This window comes from Schistocerca gregaria, unplaced genomic scaffold (genome assembly GCF_023897955.1).
Source record: "Schistocerca gregaria isolate iqSchGreg1 unplaced genomic scaffold, iqSchGreg1.2 ptg000445l, whole genome shotgun sequence".
Classification (NCBI taxonomy): Eukaryota; Metazoa; Arthropoda; class Insecta; order Orthoptera; family Acrididae; genus Schistocerca; species Schistocerca gregaria.
Window position 1 is genome coordinate 710977 of NW_026061867.1, and position 18152 is coordinate 729128.

The 18152-nt window shown below is 49.0% G+C and overlaps 16 non-coding genes across 16 annotated transcripts; all 16 read left to right on the top strand.

Moving 5' to 3' along the window:
• Window positions 1–819: 819 nt before the first annotated feature.
• Trnas-uga (transfer RNA serine (anticodon UGA)) lies at window positions 820–901 on the top strand. The gene has a single exon. It is a non-coding gene; the product is annotated as a tRNA-Ser (tRNA).
• A 584-nt stretch (window positions 902–1485) lies between these two features.
• On the top strand, window positions 1486–1558 carry Trnaf-gaa (transfer RNA phenylalanine (anticodon GAA)). Its single transcript has one exon. It is a non-coding gene; the product is annotated as a tRNA-Phe (tRNA).
• A 1501-nt stretch (window positions 1559–3059) lies between these two features.
• Window positions 3060–3141, top strand: Trnas-uga (transfer RNA serine (anticodon UGA)). Its single transcript has one exon. It is a non-coding gene; the product is annotated as a tRNA-Ser (tRNA).
• Window positions 3142–3725: 584 nt separating this feature from the next.
• Window positions 3726–3798, top strand: Trnaf-gaa (transfer RNA phenylalanine (anticodon GAA)). The gene has a single exon. It is a non-coding gene; the product is annotated as a tRNA-Phe (tRNA).
• Window positions 3799–5310: 1512 nt separating this feature from the next.
• Trnas-uga (transfer RNA serine (anticodon UGA)) lies at window positions 5311–5392 on the top strand. Its single transcript has one exon. It is a non-coding gene; the product is annotated as a tRNA-Ser (tRNA).
• A 584-nt stretch (window positions 5393–5976) lies between these two features.
• Trnaf-gaa (transfer RNA phenylalanine (anticodon GAA)) lies at window positions 5977–6049 on the top strand. Its single transcript has one exon. It is a non-coding gene; the product is annotated as a tRNA-Phe (tRNA).
• Window positions 6050–7550: 1501 nt separating this feature from the next.
• Window positions 7551–7632, top strand: Trnas-uga (transfer RNA serine (anticodon UGA)). Its single transcript has one exon. It is a non-coding gene; the product is annotated as a tRNA-Ser (tRNA).
• A 584-nt stretch (window positions 7633–8216) lies between these two features.
• On the top strand, window positions 8217–8289 carry Trnaf-gaa (transfer RNA phenylalanine (anticodon GAA)). Its single transcript has one exon. It is a non-coding gene; the product is annotated as a tRNA-Phe (tRNA).
• A 1501-nt stretch (window positions 8290–9790) lies between these two features.
• On the top strand, window positions 9791–9872 carry Trnas-uga (transfer RNA serine (anticodon UGA)). Its single transcript has one exon. It is a non-coding gene; the product is annotated as a tRNA-Ser (tRNA).
• A 584-nt stretch (window positions 9873–10456) lies between these two features.
• Window positions 10457–10529, top strand: Trnaf-gaa (transfer RNA phenylalanine (anticodon GAA)). Its single transcript has one exon. It is a non-coding gene; the product is annotated as a tRNA-Phe (tRNA).
• Window positions 10530–12041: 1512 nt separating this feature from the next.
• Window positions 12042–12123, top strand: Trnas-uga (transfer RNA serine (anticodon UGA)). The gene has a single exon. It is a non-coding gene; the product is annotated as a tRNA-Ser (tRNA).
• Window positions 12124–12707: 584 nt separating this feature from the next.
• On the top strand, window positions 12708–12780 carry Trnaf-gaa (transfer RNA phenylalanine (anticodon GAA)). The gene has a single exon. It is a non-coding gene; the product is annotated as a tRNA-Phe (tRNA).
• Window positions 12781–14292: 1512 nt separating this feature from the next.
• On the top strand, window positions 14293–14374 carry Trnas-uga (transfer RNA serine (anticodon UGA)). Its single transcript has one exon. It is a non-coding gene; the product is annotated as a tRNA-Ser (tRNA).
• Window positions 14375–14958: 584 nt separating this feature from the next.
• Window positions 14959–15031, top strand: Trnaf-gaa (transfer RNA phenylalanine (anticodon GAA)). The gene has a single exon. It is a non-coding gene; the product is annotated as a tRNA-Phe (tRNA).
• A 1501-nt stretch (window positions 15032–16532) lies between these two features.
• Window positions 16533–16614, top strand: Trnas-uga (transfer RNA serine (anticodon UGA)). Its single transcript has one exon. It is a non-coding gene; the product is annotated as a tRNA-Ser (tRNA).
• A 584-nt stretch (window positions 16615–17198) lies between these two features.
• Trnaf-gaa (transfer RNA phenylalanine (anticodon GAA)) lies at window positions 17199–17271 on the top strand. The gene has a single exon. It is a non-coding gene; the product is annotated as a tRNA-Phe (tRNA).
• Window positions 17272–18152: the final 881 nt, after the last annotated feature.

An 18152-nucleotide genomic window follows, 5' to 3' on the forward strand; every position in this document is an offset into this window, starting at 1 on the left:
CACAGTGCTTTAAACCGTAGCAGTTGCATGTTTCGTGTCCGAGTGGTTAAGGCGTCTGACTCGAAATCAGATTCCCTGTGGCAGCATATGTTCGAATCCTACCGGCTGCGTGCGATTTTGCATATAGAGGAGCAAATATTTTCACACACGTGAACGCGGTTGCATACCAATGACGCCATCCTCAACAAGAAGAAAATTTCCCTTTAACAATACTGAGTGTCGCGGCGGCCGCTGCTTTCTGTGGCTACCGGTTCACCTCTCACTGACGCTGGGACTGCAGAAAGCCGTAGCAGGCCCACGAGTGCGCTGCCGGCATTTTCTCGCGTCGACGCCGAGTTCGTGTGTACACAGACGTGCTTGGAAGCGTCGGACAGAGCAAACATTCATTTCTCTCTTTTTTAAGAATCGCAATTCAGTCATTCGAGTGCGGCAAAAGCAATGGTGCAGCGTTTCTTTTCTTAAGATCTCGCAGCTACTTGCAAGTATGTCGACCACTTAAGACGACAGAAAACTAGCGTCAGCGGTGCGTCAGTGGGAAGTCGGTGAAGTCGCCATTGGAGCCACAAGCCAGTAATTACGTCATGCGAATGACTCGCACGCCACGCAGCTGTACGATAGCTCAGTCGGTAGAGCGTTTGATTTTCAACCAAAGGGTGTTGGGTTCAAGGCAATGTCTAGGCGAAAATTAATACACTTTCGTAACGGCTAATGTGCTGGCAATGGAAACACTACAGAAAAGAGTGAGGCCACGCAGCTTTCTGCCATTAGATTGCTTCTAAAGGTGGCACTTTCACTTGTCGGAAGACGCTATTGCGACCGGCAGTCGTGGCCGAGTGGTTAAGGCGTCTGACTTGAAATCAGATTCCCTCTGGGAGCGTAGGTTCGAGTCCTGCCGACTGCGGAAATTTTCTCGCTCTCAGAAGATGGACGTTCAGCTGCATCCTAGCAGTTGCGTCTCTACTAAACACGTGGGTCGCCAGCAATGTGCAGTGTTCTTGGGTGCAGCGCTACAGTCGCTCCCAGAAGCCACAGCTCATCTCCTCGTCTCACTGCCGTCCACCAGGTGTGAGTGCAAGTGTCGCCTCTCTGGGCAGTACAGATGTGTCCATTTTAGCTTGCAGACGGTGACGTGTAGCAATTTATGAGCTAACGCAAGTCAAATGTTTTAGCGTGTGTTTCTGCTTGATACTGCCTCTCACATAGTGGAGAGGCTCACTCCTTCTTGTGTCTCGTTCTCTGCACACGAGTTGCACGTGGCATCGATATAGTAAAGGTTTTCTAGCGCCAGCGAAGTCAATATTACATGAATCGAGTCGACATGTTTGCTTCTTACGATGATGGAATCAGAAGATATGTGTGTGGTACTTCACTGCATCTGCTGCTCGCCTTTCAGCGTCCCTGTGTCTTATCAGACGAAGATGACTGTGAAATTGGCGGCGATTCAGAGGTTAACGAAGACGCGCGAGTATGCAGACATACGCGTGAGCCGAAATAGCTCAGTTGGGAGAGTGTTAGACTGAAGATCTAAAGGTCCCTGGTTCGATCCCGAGTTTCGGCAAGTGTTTGTTTTGAAGCTGATGCCAATGGAATTGCTCCGAGTCTGTGATGATGTAAGTACAGCCGAGAACAAAAATGACTCTATCCTGTAACTGTTCAGGTTATCTAGTGCATGCCGTAAGAGGAACACAGTAGGCAACTCCCTGAGAAGTAAGAAAATACGAAAAGTCCTACCGACTGCGTTCCCTTTTTTGTGTCAGGAGGTAAAGAACGTCTCCAACGGAACCGTGAAATGAGCGAAAACGTGGGAAGCATTGCATTCGAAATGCTTGTGAATTTTCCAATTGCCCAGTGAGTGTCGACAAAACACGTAAATCCTCTACTCCAACGTATGAGACCTAACGACTGCTGCGGTTTGTTTTTGCATCGTGTGTCAGCATTCTTCGATAGTCTGCTACGAGCTTAGCGCGACACGTTTGTAGACAGCATTCAGGGACGTTTAATTAGTAACAGCTCGATGCAGCGATAGCACAACTGTGAAGGACATGAGTCAATGTATACCTGTGCATCGTGGGATGATCCCTAACGTCGTATGAGCCCGGATAGCTCAGTCGGTAGAGCATTAGGCTTTTTAACCTAAGGGTCCAGGGTTCAAGTCCCTGTTCGGGCGGAGATTTTAATACTTTGGTAGCGATTCCTCTGGTAGCGGTGGAAACACTACGGAAAAGAATGCAGCTACGCCGTTTTCTGACGCCACAGTGCTTTAAACCGTAGCAGTTGCATGTTTCGTGTCCGAGTGGTTAAGGCGTCTGACTCGAAATCAGATTCCCTGTGGCAGCATATGTTCGAATCCTACCGGCTGCGTGCGATTTTGCATATAGAGGAGCAAATATTTTCACACACGTGAACGCGGTTGCATACCAATGACGCCATCCTCAACAAGAAGAAAATTTCCCTTTAACAATACTGAGTGTCGCGGCGGCCGCTGCTTTCTGTGGCTACCGGTTCACCTCTCACTGACGCTGGGACTGCAGAAAGCCGTAGCAGGCCCACGAGTGCGCTGCCGGCATTTTCTCGCGTCGACGCCGAGTTCGTGTGTACACAGACGTGCTTGGAAGCGTCGGACAGAGCAAACATTCATTTCTCTCTTTTTTAAGAATCGCAATTCAGTCATTCGAGTGCGGCAAAAGCAATGGTGCAGCGTTTCTTTTCTTAAGATCTCGCAGCTACTTGCAAGTATGTCGACCACTTAAGACGACAGAAAACTAGCGTCAGCGGGAAGTCGGTGAAGTCGCCATTGGAGCCACAAGCCAGTAATTACGTCATGCGAATGACTCGCACGCCACGCAGCTGTACGATAGCTCAGTCGGTAGAGCGTTTGATTTTCAACCAAAGGGTGTTGGGTTCAAGGCAATGTCTAGGCGAAAATTAATACACTTTCGTAACGGCTAATGTGCTGGCAATGGAAACACTACAGAAAAGAGTGAGGCCACGCAGCTTTCTGCCATTGGATTGCTTCTAAAGGTGGCACTTTCACTTGTCGGAAGACGCTATTGCGACCGGCAGTCGTGGCCGAGTGGTTAAGGCGTCTGACTTGAAATCAGATTCCCTCTGGGAGCGTAGGTTCGAGTCCTGCCGACTGCGGAAATTTTCTCGCTCTCAGAAGATGGACGTTCAGCTGCATCCTAGCAGTTGCGTCTCTACTAAACACGTGGGTCGCCAGCAATGTGCAGTGTTCTTGGGTGCAGCGCTACAGTCGCTCCCAGAAGCCACAGCTCATCTCCTCGTCTCACTGCCGTCCACCAGGTGTGAGTGCAAGTGTCGCCTCTCTGGGCAGTACAGATGTGTCCATTTTAGCTTGCAGACGGTGACGTGTAGCAATTTATGAGCTAACGCAAGTCAAATGTTTTAGCGTGTGTTTCTGCTTGATACTGCCTCTCACATAGTGGAGAGGCTCACTCCTTCTTGTGTCTCGTTCTCTGCACACGAGTTGCACGTGGCATCGATATAGTAAAGGTTTTCTAGCGCCAGCGAAGTCAATATTACATGAATCGAGTCGACATGTTTGCTTCTTACGATGATGGAATCAGAAGATATGTGTGTGGTACTTCACTGCATCTGCTGCTCGCCTTTCAGCGTCCCTGTGTCTTATCAGACGAAGATGACTGTGAAATTGGCGGCGATTCAGAGGTTAACGAAGACGCGCGAGTATGCAGACATACGCGTGAGCCGAAATAGCTCAGTTGGGAGAGTGTTAGACTGAAGATCTAAAGGTCCCTGGTTCGATCCCGAGTTTCGGCAAGTGTTTGTTTTGAAGCTGATGCCAATGGAATTGCTCCGAGTCTGTGATGATGTAAGTACAGCCGAGAACAAAAATGACTCTATCCTGTAACTGTTCAGGTTATCTAGTGCATGCCGTAAGAGGAACACAGTAGGCAACTCCCTGAGAAGTAAGAAAATACGAAAAGTCCTACCGACTGCGTTCCCTTTTTTGTGTCAGGAGGTAAAGAACGTCTCCAACGGAACCGTGAAATGAGCGAAAACGTGGGAAGCATTGCATTCGAAATGCTTGTGAATTTTCCAATTGCCCAGTGAGTGTCGACAAAACACGTAAATCCTCTACTCCAACGTATGAGACCTAACGACTGCTGCGGTTTGTTTTTGCATCGTGTGTCAGCATTCTTCGATAGTCTGCTACGAGCTTAGCGCGACACGTTTGTAGACAGCATTCAGGGACGTTTAATTAGTAACAGCTCGATGCAGCGATAGCACAACTGTGAAGGACATGAGTCAATGTATACCTGTGCATCGTGGGATGATCCCTAACGTCGTATGAGCCCGGATAGCTCAGTCGGTAGAGCATTAGGCTTTTTAACCTAAGGGTCCAGGGTTCAAGTCCCTGTTCGGGCGGAGATTTTAATACTTTGGTAGCGATTCCTCTGGTAGCGGTGGAAACACTACGGAAAAGAATGCAGCTACGCCGTTTTCTGACGCCACAGTGCTTTAAACCGTAGCAGTTGCATGTTTCGTGTCCGAGTGGTTAAGGCGTCTGACTCGAAATCAGATTCCCTGTGGCAGCATATGTTCGAATCCTACCGGCTGCGTGCGATTTTGCATATAGAGGAGCAAATATTTTCACACACGTGAACGCGGTTGCATACCAATGACGCCATCCTCAACAAGAAGAAAATTTCCCTTTAACAATACTGAGTGTCGCGGCGGCCGCTGCTTTCTGTGGCTACCGGTTCACCTCTCACTGACGCTGGGACTGCAGAAAGCCGTAGCAGGCCCACGAGTGCGCTGCCGGCATTTTCTCGCGTCGACGCCGAGTTCGTGTGTACACAGACGTGCTTGGAAGCGTCGGACAGAGCAAACATTCATTTCTCTCTTTTTTAAGAATCGCAATTCAGTCATTCGAGTGCGGCAAAAGCAATGGTGCAGCGTTTCTTTTCTTAAGATCTCGCAGCTACTTGCAAGTATGTCGACCACTTAAGACGACAGAAAACTAGCGTCAGCGGTGCGTCAGTGGGAAGTCGGTGAAGTCGCCATTGGAGCCACAAGCCAGTAATTACGTCATGCGAATGACTCGCACGCCACGCAGCTGTACGATAGCTCAGTCGGTAGAGCGTTTGATTTTCAACCAAAGGGTGTTGGGTTCAAGGCAATGTCTAGGCGAAAATTAATACACTTTCGTAACGGCTAATGTGCTGGCAATGGAAACACTACAGAAAAGAGTGAGGCCACGCAGCTTTCTGCCATTGGATTGCTTCTAAAGGTGGCACTTTCACTTGTCGGAAGACGCTATTGCGACCGGCAGTCGTGGCCGAGTGGTTAAGGCGTCTGACTTGAAATCAGATTCCCTCTGGGAGCGTAGGTTCGAGTCCTGCCGACTGCGGAAATTTTCTCGCTCTCAGAAGATGGACGTTCAGCTGCATCCTAGCAGTTGCGTCTCTACTAAACACGTGGGTCGCCAGCAATGTGCAGTGTTCTTGGGTGCAGCGCTACAGTCGCTCCCAGAAGCCACAGCTCATCTCCTCGTCTCACTGCCGTCCACCAGGTGTGAGTGCAAGTGTCGCCTCTCTGGGCAGTACAGATGTGTCCATTTTAGCTTGCCGACGGTGACGTGTAGCAATTTATGAGCTAACGCAAGTCAAATGTTTTAGCGTGTGTTTCTGCTTGATACTGCCTCTCACATAGTGGAGAGGCTCACTCCTTCTTGTGTCTCGTTCTCTGCACACGAGTTGCACGTGGCATCGATATAGTAAAGGTTTTCTAGCGCCAGCGAAGTCAATATTACATGAATCGAATCGACATGTTTGCTTCTTACGATGATGGAATCAGAAGATATGTGTGTGGTACTTCACTGCATCTGCTGCTCGCCTTTCACCGTCCCTGTGTCTTATCAGACGAAGATGACTGTGAAATTGGCGGCGATTCAGAGGTTAACGAAGACGCGCGAGTATGCAGACATACGCGTGAGCCGAAATAGCTCAGTTGGGAGAGCGTTAGACTGAAGATCTAAAGGTCCCTGGTTCGATCCCGGGTTTCGGCAAGTGTTTGTTTTGAAGCTGATGCCAATGGAATTGCTCCGAGTCTGTGATGATGTAAGTACAGCCGAGAACAAAAATGACTCTATCCTGTAACTGTTCAGGTTATCTAGTGCATGCCGTAAGAGGAACACAGTAGGCAACTCCCTGAGAAGTAAGAAAATACGAAAAGTCCTACCGACTGCGTTCCCTTTTTTGTGTCAGGAGGTAAAGAACGTCTCCAACGGAACCGTGAAATGAGCGAAAACGTGGGAAGCATTGCATTCGAAATGCTTGTGAATTTTCCAATTGCCCAGTGAGTGTCGACAAAACACGTAAATCCTCTACTCCAACGTATGAGACCTAACGACTGCTGCGGTTTGTTTTTGCATCGTGTGTCAGCATTCTTCGATAGTCTGCTACGAGCTTAGCGCGACACGTTTGTAGACAGCATTCAGGGACGTTTAATTAGTAACAGCTCGATGCAGCGATAGCACAACTGTGAAGGACATGAGTCAATGTATACCTGTGCATCGTGGGATGATCCCTAACGTCGTATGAGCCCGGATAGCTCAGTCGGTAGAGCATTAGGCTTTTTAACCTAAGGGTCCAGGGTTCAAGTCCCTGTTCGGGCGGAGATTTTAATACTTTGGTAGCGATTCCTCTGGTAGCGGTGGAAACACTACGGAAAAGAATGCAGCTACGCCGTTTTCTGACGCCACAGTGCTTTAAACCGTAGCAGTTGCATGTTTCGTGTCCGAGTGGTTAAGGCGTCTGACTCGAAATCAGATTCCCTGTGGCAGCATATGTTCGAATCCTACCGGCTGCGTGCGATTTTGCATATAGAGGAGCAAATATTTTCACACACGTGAACGCGGTTGCATACCAATGACGCCATCCTCAACAAGAAGAAAATTTCCCTTTAACAATACTGAGTGTCGCGGCGGCCGCTGCTTTCTGTGGCTACCGGTTCACCTCTCACTGACGCTGGGACTGCAGAAAGCCGTAGCAGGCCCACGAGTGCGCTGCCGGCATTTTCTCGCGTCGACGCCGAGTTCGTGTGTACACAGACGTGCTTGGAAGCGTCGGACAGAGCAAACATTCATTTCTCTCTTTTTTAAGAATCGCAATTCAGTCATTCGAGTGCGGCAAAAGCAATGGTGCAGCGTTTCTTTTCTTAAGATCTCGCAGCTACTTGCAAGTATGTCGACCACTTAAGACGACAGAAAACTAGCGTCAGCGGGAAGTCGGTGAAGTCGCCATTGGAGCCACAAGCCAGTAATTACGTCATGCGAATGACTCGCACGCCACGCAGCTGTACGATAGCTCAGTCGGTAGAGCGTTTGATTTTCAACCAAAGGGTGTTGGGTTCAAGGCAATGTCTAGGCGAAAATTAATACACTTTCGTAACGGCTAATGTGCTGGCAATGGAAACACTACAGAAAAGAGTGAGGCCACGCAGCTTTCTGCCATTGGATTGCTTCTAAAGGTGGCACTTTCACTTGTCGGAAGACGCTATTGCGACCGGCAGTCGTGGCCGAGTGGTTAAGGCGTCTGACTTGAAATCAGATTCCCTCTGGGAGCGTAGGTTCGAGTCCTGCCGACTGCGGAAATTTTCTCGCTCTCAGAAGATGGACGTTCAGCTGCATCCTAGCAGTTGCGTCTCTACTAAACACGTGGGTCGCCAGCAATGTGCAGTGTTCTTGGGTGCAGCGCTACAGTCGCTCCCAGAAGCCACAGCTCATCTCCTCGTCTCACTGCCGTCCACCAGGTGTGAGTGCAAGTGTCGCCTCTCTGGGCAGTACAGATGTGTCCATTTTAGCTTGCAGACGGTGACGTGTAGCAATTTATGAGCTAACGCAAGTCAAATGTTTTAGCGTGTGTTTCTGCTTGATACTGCCTCTCACATAGTGGAGAGGCTCACTCCTTCTTGTGTCTCGTTCTCTGCACACGAGTTGCACGTGGCATCGATATAGTAAAGGTTTTCTAGCGCCAGCGAAGTCAATATTACATGAATCGAGTCGACATGTTTGCTTCTTACGATGATGGAATCAGAAGATATGTGTGTGGTACTTCACTGCATCTGCTGCTCGCCTTTCAGCGTCCCTGTGTCTTATCAGACGAAGATGACTGTGAAATTGGCGGCGATTCAGAGGTTAACGAAGACGCGCGAGTATGCAGACATACGCGTGAGCCGAAATAGCTCAGTTGGGAGAGTGTTAGACTGAAGATCTAAAGGTCCCTGGTTCGATCCCGAGTTTCGGCAAGTGTTTGTTTTGAAGCTGATGCCAATGGAATTGCTCCGAGTCTGTGATGATGTAAGTACAGCCGAGAACAAAAATGACTCTATCCGGTAACTGTTCAGGTTATCTAGTGCATGCCGTAAGAGGAACACAGTAGGCAACTCCCTGAGAAGTAAGAAAATACGAAAAGTCCTACCGACTGCGTTCCCTTTTTTGTGTCAGGAGGTAAAGAACGTCTCCAACGGAACCGTGAAATGAGCGAAAACGTGGGAAGCATTGCATTCGAAATGCTTGTGAATTTTCCAATTGCCCAGTGAGTGTCGACAAAACACGTAAATCCTCTACTCCAACGTATGAGACCTAACGACTGCTGCGGTTTGTTTTTGCATCGTGTGTCAGCATTCTTCGATAGTCTGCTACGAGCTTAGCGCGACACGTTTGTAGACAGCATTCAGGGACGTTTAATTAGTAACAGCTCGATGCAGCGATAGCACAACTGTGAAGGACATGAGTCAATGTATACCTGTGCATCGTGGGATGATCCCTAACGTCGTATGAGCCCGGATAGCTCAGTCGGTAGAGCATTAGGCTTTTTAACCTAAGGGTCCAGGGTTCAAGTCCCTGTTCGGGCGGAGATTTTAATACTTTGGTAGCGATTCCTCTGGTAGCGGTGGAAACACTACGGAAAAGAATGCAGCTACGCCGTTTTCTGACGCCACAGTGCTTTAAACCGTAGCAGTTGCATGTTTCGTGTCCGAGTGGTTAAGGCGTCTGACTCGAAATCAGATTCCCTGTGGCAGCATATGTTCGAATCCTACCGGCTGCGTGCGATTTTGCATATAGAGGAGCAAATATTTTCACACACGTGAACGCGGTTGCATACCAATGACGCCATCCTCAACAAGAAGAAAATTTCCCTTTAACAATACTGAGTGTCGCGGCGGCCGCTGCTTTCTGTGGCTACCGGTTCACCTCTCACTGACGCTGGGACTGCAGAAAGCCGTAGCAGGCCCACGAGTGCGCTGCCGGCATTTTCTCGCGTCGACGCCGAGTTCGTGTGTACACAGACGTGCTTGGAAGCGTCGGACAGAGCAAACATTCATTTCTCTCTTTTTTAAGAATCGCAATTCAGTCATTCGAGTGCGGCAAAAGCAATGGTGCAGCGTTTCTTTTCTTAAGATCTCGCAGCTACTTGCAAGTATGTCGACCACTTAAGACGACAGAAAACTAGCGTCAGCGGGAAGTCGGTGAAGTCGCCATTGGAGCCACAAGCCAGTAATTACGTCATGCGAATGACTCGCACGCCACGCAGCTGTACGATAGCTCAGTCGGTAGAGCGTTTGATTTTCAACCAAAGGGTGTTGGGTTCAAGGCAATGTCTAGGCGAAAATTAATACACTTTCGTAACGGCTAATGTGCTGGCAATGGAAACACTACAGAAAAGAGTGAGGCCACGCAGCTTTCTGCCATTGGATTGCTTCTAAAGGTGGCACTTTCACTTGTCGGAAGACGCTATTGCGACCGGCAGTCGTGGCCGAGTGGTTAAGGCGTCTGACTTGAAATCAGATTCCCTCTGGGAGCGTAGGTTCGAGTCCTGCCGACTGCGGAAATTTTCTCGCTCTCAGAAGATGGACGTTCAGCTGCATCCTAGCAGTTGCGTCTCTACTAAACACGTGGGTCGCCAGCAATGTGCAGTGTTCTTGGGTGCAGCGCTACAGTCGCTCCCAGAAGCCACAGCTCATCTCCTCGTCTCACTGCCGTCCACCAGGTGTGAGTGCAAGTGTCGCCTCTCTGGGCAGTACAGATGTGTCCATTTTAGCTTGCCGACGGTGACGTGTAGCAATTTATGAGCTAACGCAAGTCAAATGTTTTAGCGTGTGTTTCTGCTTGATACTGCCTCTCACATAGTGGAGAGGCTCACTCCTTCTTGTGTCTCGTTCTCTGCACACGAGTTGCACGTGGCATCGATATAGTAAAGGTTTTCTAGCGCCAGCGAAGTCAATATTACATGAATCGAGTCGACATGTTTGCTTCTTACGATGATGGAATCAGAAGATATGTGTGTGGTACTTCACTGCATCTGCTGCTCGCCTTTCACCGTCCCTGTGTCTTATCAGACGAAGATGACTGTGAAATTGGCGGCGATTCAGAGGTTAACGAAGACGCGCGAGTATGCAGACATACGCGTGAGCCGAAATAGCTCAGTTGGGAGAGCGTTAGACTGAAGATCTAAAGGTCCCTGGTTCGATCCCGGGTTTCGGCAAGTGTTTGTTTTGAAGCTGATGCCAATGGAATTGCTCCGAGTCTGTGATGATGTAAGTACAGCCGAGAACAAAAATGACTCTATCCTGTAACTGTTCAGGTTATCTAGTGCATGCCGTAAGAGGAACACAGTAGGCAACTCCCTGAGAAGTAAGAAAATACGAAAAGTCCTACCGACTGCGTTCCCTTTTTTGTGTCAGGAGGTAAAGAACGTCTCCAACGGAACCGTGAAATGAGCGAAAACGTGGGAAGCATTGCATTCGAAATGCTTGTGAATTTTCCAATTGCCCAGTGAGTGTCGACAAAACACGTAAATCCTCTACTCCAACGTATGAGACCTAACGACTGCTGCGGTTTGTTTTTGCATCGTGTGTCAGCATTCTTCGATAGTCTGCTACGAGCTTAGCGCGACACGTTTGTAGACAGCATTCAGGGACGTTTAATTAGTAACAGCTCGATGCAGCGATAGCACAACTGTGAAGGACATGAGTCAATGTATACCTGTGCATCGTGGGATGATCCCTAACGTCGTATGAGCCCGGATAGCTCAGTCGGTAGAGCATTAGGCTTTTTAACCTAAGGGTCCAGGGTTCAAGTCCCTGTTCGGGCGGAGATTTTAATACTTTGGTAGCGATTCCTCTGGTAGCGGTGGAAACACTACGGAAAAGAATGCAGCTACGCCGTTTTCTGACGCCACAGTGCTTTAAACCGTAGCAGTTGCATGTTTCGTGTCCGAGTGGTTAAGGCGTCTGACTCGAAATCAGATTCCCTGTGGCAGCATATGTTCGAATCCTACCGGCTGCGTGCGATTTTGCATATAGAGGAGCAAATATTTTCACACACGTGAACGCGGTTGCATACCAATGACGCCATCCTCAACAAGAAGAAAATTTCCCTTTAACAATACTGAGTGTCGCGGCGGCCGCTGCTTTCTGTGGCTACCGGTTCACCTCTCACTGACGCTGGGACTGCAGAAAGCCGTAGCAGGCCCACGAGTGCGCTGCCGGCATTTTCTCGCGTCGACGCCGAGTTCGTGTGTACACAGACGTGCTTGGAAGCGTCGGACAGAGCAAACATTCATTTCTCTCTTTTTTAAGAATCGCAATTCAGTCATTCGAGTGCGGCAAAAGCAATGGTGCAGCGTTTCTTTTCTTAAGATCTCGCAGCTACTTGCAAGTATGTCGACCACTTAAGACGACAGAAAACTAGCGTCAGCGGTGCGTCAGTGGGAAGTCGGTGAAGTCGCCATTGGAGCCACAAGCCAGTAATTACGTCATGCGAATGACTCGCACGCCACGCAGCTGTACGATAGCTCAGTCGGTAGAGCGTTTGATTTTCAACCAAAGGGTGTTGGGTTCAAGGCAATGTCTAGGCGAAAATTAATACACTTTCGTAACGGCTAATGTGCTGGCAATGGAAACACTACAGAAAAGAGTGAGGCCACGCAGCTTTCTGCCATTGGATTGCTTCTAAAGGTGGCACTTTCACTTGTCGGAAGACGCTATTGCGACCGGCAGTCGTGGCCGAGTGGTTAAGGCGTCTGACTTGAAATCAGATTCCCTCTGGGAGCGTAGGTTCGAGTCCTGCCGACTGCGGAAATTTTCTCGCTCTCAGAAGATGGACGTTCAGCTGCATCCTAGCAGTTGCGTCTCTACTAAACACGTGGGTCGCCAGCAATGTGCAGTGTTCTTGGGTGCAGCGCTACAGTCGCTCCCAGAAGCCACAGCTCATCTCCTCGTCTCACTGCCGTCCACCAGGTGTGAGTGCAAGTGTCGCCTCTCTGGGCAGTACAGATGTGTCCATTTTAGCTTGCCGACGGTGACGTGTAGCAATTTATGAGCTAACGCAAGTCAAATGTTTTAGCGTGTGTTTCTGCTTGATACTGCCTCTCACATAGTGGAGAGGCTCACTCCTTCTTGTGTCTCGTTCTCTGCACACGAGTTGCACGTGGCATCGATATAGTAAAGGTTTTCTAGCGCCAGCGAAGTCAATATTACATGAATCGAGTCGACATGTTTGCTTCTTACGATGATGGAATCAGAAGATATGTGTGTGGTACTTCACTGCATCTGCTGCTCGCCTTTCACCGTCCCTGTGTCTTATCAGACGAAGATGACTGTGAAATTGGCGGCGATTCAGAGGTTAACGAAGACGCGCGAGTATGCAGACATACGCGTGAGCCGAAATAGCTCAGTTGGGAGAGCGTTAGACTGAAGATCTAAAGGTCCCTGGTTCGATCCCGGGTTTCGGCAAGTGTTTGTTTTGAAGCTGATGCCAATGGAATTGCTCCGAGTCTGTGATGATGTAAGTACAGCCGAGAACAAAAATGACTCTATCCTGTAACTGTTCAGGTTATCTAGTGCATGCCGTAAGAGGAACACAGTAGGCAACTCCCTGAGAAGTAAGAAAATACGAAAAGTCCTACCGACTGCGTTCCCTTTTTTGTGTCAGGAGGTAAAGAACGTCTCCAACGGAACCGTGAAATGAGCGAAAACGTGGGAAGCATTGCATTCGAAATGCTTGTGAATTTTCCAATTGCCCAGTGAGTGTCGACAAAACACGTAAATCCTCTACTCCAACGTATGAGACCTAACGACTGCTGCGGTTTGTTTTTGCATCGTGTGTCAGCATTCTTCGATAGTCTGCTACGAGCTTAGCGCGACACGTTTGTAGACAGCATTCAGGGACGTTTAATTAGTAACAGCTCGATGCAGCGATAGCACAACTGTGAAGGACATGAGTCAATGTATACCTGTGCATCGTGGGATGATCCCTAACGTCGTATGAGCCCGGATAGCTCAGTCGGTAGAGCATTAGGCTTTTTAACCTAAGGGTCCAGGGTTCAAGTCCCTGTTCGGGCGGAGATTTTAATACTTTGGTAGCGATTCCTCTGGTAGCGGTGGAAACACTACGGAAAAGAATGCAGCTACGCCGTTTTCTGACGCCACAGTGCTTTAAACCGTAGCAGTTGCATGTTTCGTGTCCGAGTGGTTAAGGCGTCTGACTCGAAATCAGATTCCCTGTGGCAGCATATGTTCGAATCCTACCGGCTGCGTGCGATTTTGCATATAGAGGAGCAAATATTTTCACACACGTGAACGCGGTTGCATACCAATGACGCCATCCTCAACAAGAAGAAAATTTCCCTTTAACAATACTGAGTGTCGCGGCGGCCGCTGCTTTCTGTGGCTACCGGTTCACCTCTCACTGACGCTGGGACTGCAGAAAGCCGTAGCAGGCCCACGAGTGCGCTGCCGGCATTTTCTCGCGTCGACGCCGAGTTCGTGTGTACACAGACGTGCTTGGAAGCGTCGGACAGAGCAAACATTCATTTCTCTCTTTTTTAAGAATCGCAATTCGGTCATTCGAGTGCGGAAAAAGCAATGGTGCAGCGTTTCTTTTCTTAAGATCTCGCAGCTACTTGCAAGTATGTCGACCACTTAAGACGACAGAAAACTAGCGTCAGCGGTGCGTCAGTGGGAAGTCGGTGAAGTCGCCATTGGAGCCACAAGCCAGTAATTACGTCATGCGAATGACTCGCACGCCACGCAGCTGTACGATAGCTCAGTCGGTAGAGCGTTTGATTTTCAACCAAAGGGTGTTGGGTTCAAGGCAATGTCTAGGCGAAAATTAATACACTTTCGTAACGGCTAATGTGCTGGCAATGGAAACACTACAGAAAAGAGTGAGGCCACGCAGCTTTCTGCCATTGGATTGCTTCTAAAGGTGGCACTTTCACTTGTCGGAAGACGCTATTGCGACCGGCAGTCGTGGCCGAGTGGTTAAGGCGTCTGACTTGAAATCAGATTTCCTCTGGGTGCGTAGGTTCGAGTCCTGCCGACTGAGGAAATTTTCTCGCTCTCAGAAGATGGACGTTCAGCTGCATCCTAGCAGTTGCGTCTCTACTAAACACGTGGGTCGCCAGCAATGTGCAGTGTTCTTGGGTGCAGCGCTACAGTCGCTCCCAGAAGCCACAGCTCATCTCCTCGTCTCACTGCCGTCCACCAGGTGTGAGTGCAAGTGTCGCCTCTCTGGGCAGTACAGATGTGTCCATTTTAGCTTGCCGACGGTGACGTGTAGCAATTTATGAGCTAACGCAAGTCAAATGTTTTAGCGTGTGTTTCTGCTTGATACTGCCTCTCACATAGTGGAGAGGCTCACTCCTTCTTGTGTCTCGTTCTCTGCACACGAGTTGCACGTGGCATCGATATAGTAAAGGTTTTCTAGCGCCAGCGAAGTCAATATTACATGAATCGAGTCGACATGTTTGCTTCTTACGATGATGGAATCAGAAGATATGTGTGTGGTACTTCACTGCATCTGCTGCTCGCCTTTCACCGTCCCTGTGTCTTATCAGACGAAGATGACTGTGAAATTGGCGGCGATTCAGAGGTTAACGAAGACGCGCGAGTATGCAGACATACGCGTGAGCCGAAATAGCTCAGTTGGGAGAGCGTTAGACTGAAGATCTAAAGGTCCCTGGTTCGATCCCGGGTTTCGGCAAGTGTTTGTTTTGAAGCTGATGCCAATGGAATTGCTCCGAGTCTGTGATGATGTAAGTACAGCCGAGAACAAAAATGACTCTATCCTGTAACTGTTCAGGTTATCTAGTGCATGCCGTAAGAGGAACACAGTAGGCAACTCCCTGAGAAGTAAGAAAATACGAAAAGTCCTACCGACTGCGTTCCCTTTTTTGTGTCAGGAGGTAAAGAACGTCTCCAACGGAACCGTGAAATGAGCGAAAACGTGGGAAGCATTGCATTCGAAATGCTTGTGAATTTTCCAATTGCCCAGTGAGTGTCGACAAAACACGTAAATCCTCTACTCCAACGTATGAGACCTAACGACTGCTGCGGTTTGTTTTTGCATCGTGTGTCAGCATTCTTCGATAGTCTGCTACGAGCTTAGCGCGACACGTTTGTAGACAGCATTCAGGGACGTTTAATTAGTAACAGCTCGATGCAGCGATAGCACAACTGTGAAGGACATGAGTCAATGTATACCTGTGCATCGTGGGATGATCCCTAACGTCGTATGAGCCCGGATAGCTCAGTCGGTAGAGCATTAGGCTTTTTAACCTAAGGGTCCAGGGTTCAAGTCCCTGTTCGGGCGGAGATTTTAATACTTTGGTAGCGATTCCTCTGGTAGCGGTGGAAACACTACGGAAAAGAATGCAGCTACGCCGTTTTCTGACGCCACAGTGCTTTAAACCGTAGCAGTTGCATGTTTCGTGTCCGAGTGGTTAAGGCGTCTGACTCGAAATCAGATTCCCTGTGGCAGCATATGTTCGAATCCTACCGGCTGCGTGCGATTTTGCATATAGAGGAGCAAATATTTTCACACACGTGAACGCGGTTGCATACCAATGACGCCATCCTCAACAAGAAGAAAATTTCCCTTTAACAATACTGAGTGTCGCGGCGGCCGCTGCTTTCTGTGGCTACCGGTTCACCTCTCACTGACGCTGGGACTGCAGAAAGCCGTAGCAGGCCCACGAGTGCGCTGCCGGCATTTTCTCGCGTCGACGCCGAGTTCGTGTGTACACAGACGTGCTTGGAAGCGTCGGACAGAGCAAACATTCATTTCTCTCTTTTTTAAGAATCGCAATTCAGTCATTCGAGTGCGGCAAAAGCAATGGTGCAGCGTTTCTTTTCTTAAGATCTCGCAGCTACTTGCAAGTATGTCGACCACTTAAGACGACAGAAAACTAGCGTCAGCGGTAAGTCGGTGAAGTCGCCATTGGAGCCACAAGCCAGTAATTACGTCATGCGAATGACTCGCACGCCACGCAGCTGTACGATAGCTCAGTCGGTAGAGCGTTTGATTTTCAACCAAAGGGTGTTGGGTTCAAGGCAATGTCTAGGCGAAAATTAATACACTTTCGTAACGGCTAATGTGCTGGCAATGGAAACACTACAGAAAAGAGTGAGGCCACGCAGCTTTCTGCCATTGGATTGCTTCTAAAGGTGGCACTTTCACTTGTCGGAAGACGCTATTGCGACCGGCAGTCGTGGCCGAGTGGTTAAGGCGTCTGACTTGAAATCAGATTCCCTCTGGGAGCGTAGGTTAGAGTCCTGCCGACTGCGGAAATTTTCTCGCTCTCAGAAGATGGACGTTCAGCTGCATCCTAGCAGTTGCGTCTCTACTAAACACGTGGGTCGCCAGCAATGTGCAGTGTTCTTGGGTGCAGCGCTACAGTCGCTCCCAGAAGCCACAGCTCATCTCCTCGTCTCACTGCCGTCCACCAGGTGTGAGTGCAAGTGTCGCCTCTCTGGGCAGTACAGATGTGTCCATTTTAGCTTGCAGACGGTGACGTGTAGCAATTTATGAGCTAACGCAAGTCAAATGTTTTAGCGTGTGTTTCTGCTTGATACTGCCTCTCACATAGTGGAGAGGCTCACTCCTTCTTGTGTCTCGTTCTCTGCACACGAGTTGCACGTGGCATCGATATAGTAAAGGTTTTCTAGCGCCAGCGAAGTCAATATTACATGAATCGAGTCGACATGTTTGCTTCTTACGATGATGGAATCAGAAGATATGTGTGTGGTACTTCACTGCATCTGCTGCTCGCCTTTCAGCGTCCCTGTGTCTTATCAGACGAAGATGACTGTGAAATTGGCGGCGATTCAGAGGTTAACGAAGACGCGCGAGTATGCAGACATACGCGTGAGCCGAAATAGCTCAGTTGGGAGAGTGTTAGACTGAAGATCTAAAGGTCCCTGGTTCGATCCCGAGTTTCGGCAAGTGTTTGTTTTGAAGCTGATGCCAATGGAATTGCTCCGAGTCTGTGATGATGTAAGTACAGCCGAGAACAAAAATGACTCTATCCTGTAACTGTTCAGGTTATCTAGTGCATGCCGTAAGAGGAACACAGTAGGCAACTCCCTGAGAAGTAAGAAAATACGAAAAGTCCTACCGACTGCGTTCCCTTTTTTGTGTCAGGAGGTAAAGAACGTCTCCAACGGAACCGTGAAATGAGCGAAAACGTGGGAAGCATTGCATTCGAAATGCTTGTGAATTTTCCAATTGCCCAGTGAGTGTCGACAAAACACGTAAATCCTCTACTCCAACGTATGAGACCTAACGACTGCTGCGGTTTGTTTTTGCATCGTGTGTCAGCATTCTTCGATAGTCTGCTACGAGCTTAGCGCGACACGTTTGTAGACAGCATTCAGGGACGTTTAATTAGTAACAGCTCGATGCAGCGATAGCACAACTGTGAAGGACATGAGTCAATGTATACCTGTGCATCGTGGGATGATCCCTAACGTCGTATGAGCCCGGATAGCTCAGTCGGTAGAGCATTAGGCTTTTTAACCTAAGGGTCCAGGGTTCAAGTCCCTGTTCGGGCGGAGATTTTAATACTTTGGTAGCGATTCCTCTGGTAGCGGTGGAAACACTACGGAAAAGAATGCAGCTACGCCGTTTTCTGACGCCACAGTGCTTTAAACCGTAGCAGTTGCATGTTTCGTGTCCGAGTGGTTAAGGCGTCTGACTCGAAATCAGATTCCCTGTGGCAGCATATGTTCGAATCCTACCGGCTGCGTGCGATTTTGCATATAGAGGAGCAAATATTTTCACACACGTGAACGCGGTTGCATACCAATGACGCCATCCTCAACAA